Source organism: Etheostoma spectabile, unplaced genomic scaffold, assembly GCF_008692095.1.
Source record: "Etheostoma spectabile isolate EspeVRDwgs_2016 unplaced genomic scaffold, UIUC_Espe_1.0 scaffold48, whole genome shotgun sequence".
NCBI classification, from domain to species: Eukaryota; Metazoa; Chordata; class Actinopteri; order Perciformes; family Percidae; genus Etheostoma; species Etheostoma spectabile.
In genome coordinates, this window is record NW_022605618.1 from 649,159 (window position 1) to 650,395 (window position 1,237).

At 46.0% G+C, this 1,237-nt stretch overlaps 1 protein-coding gene across 1 annotated transcript in view; it reads right to left on the reverse strand.

The window, feature by feature from the left end:
• The window catches only part of selenos (selenoprotein S), a 9,712-nt gene that overhangs the window by 3,618 nt on the left and 4,857 nt on the right, over window positions 1-1,237 (reverse strand). The gene's annotated exons all lie outside the window — the stretch shown is intronic.

Below are 1,237 nucleotides of genomic sequence, written 5' to 3' on the forward strand. Positions count from 1 at the left end.
TACTTGTCTTTTTTCATGAGTCAGAGCCAGGCTCTGCTGTGAGGGAGAGCAAGTGTCCTCCACCCCCCCGACCCTGTCTCCTGACAAACTTATGTATTTATTGCACCCTGTTTTCCAGTGCAATGTTGTGCAGAACCCCACAGGCTAAAACAATGTTGCAGACTTTTTCTGCCGTGTATAGTAGGGTCCCCCCCTGCTGATGCCAGACAGAGCAATCTGCCCTTAATCAATCCGATGGAGCGTTCCACCACGTACGTGTGCATTGTGCACTGTTGTACCGCCGTCTAAGGCAGGTTGGCAGGTTCATTACTTGTTGTAGTCGATCTTTGTCTCTTGTTTGGTTGGGCCAAAAAAAGTCATGACTATGGGTGCGAAGGATGCTCTTAAGCCCCTGACACACCGACCAGATGGCTGACTGCCGGCAGAAAAGGCAGTTGGACAGATCAGTCTGACCAAGTTGGTCAAAAAAGTGCCTCGGAACACACTAAAGCGACGAGATGTAATACATCTCCATTCCATCAGGCGCCGCTCATCTGTATTGTTGCCCAAAAATGAAAACTGGCAGCTGATTGGACGAACACGTCACGTGGATCTGGTTTCTCCAGAAATTCAAAGCCAGACTGTCATGGCAGATTGTTCAGAATACGATCTATTATTTTACTCACCAAAACGTATTTCTGAAAGCATTTTAAGCATGAAATAGGCAATTTAGTTGCTGAACAAGACAAGATTTTTGTCAGATTTTGAGTGGCTCTAGTCACGTTCATCCTGCTCCTCGTTTCTGTGTTTGCACTCCACCGATCAGATTGGTCATTTGAGTCCGACTGCCTGCAGTGTCCGCCTTTTGAATGAGCATGTCAGAACGGCCAAAATGAAGGCCCTCCGGACCACTCCGGACAGACTGCGGCACAGAACACACCAAACAGACTCAAATTACCAATTATCAGGTTGGTGTGTCACAGCCCTTACAAGACTACAGTGCTTTGCCCTTTCATTTGGCTTACAATTGTCACCTCCCTCATGTGGGAGATGTTGAGCGTCTTTACACAAAGTTTGCATGTAGCTTTCGTTTCCCATTCGGAATTCTTAGCAACTCATAGCACAGCATAGCACATCAGTTGCACGCCATTGCCTTGCTTTTGACAACATCAAGTCAAGTCAAGTTTATTTCATCAATAGAAATGGAAATTACAGTACTCACACTCGCCATCATACCCATTAAAAACTAGAGAATAAA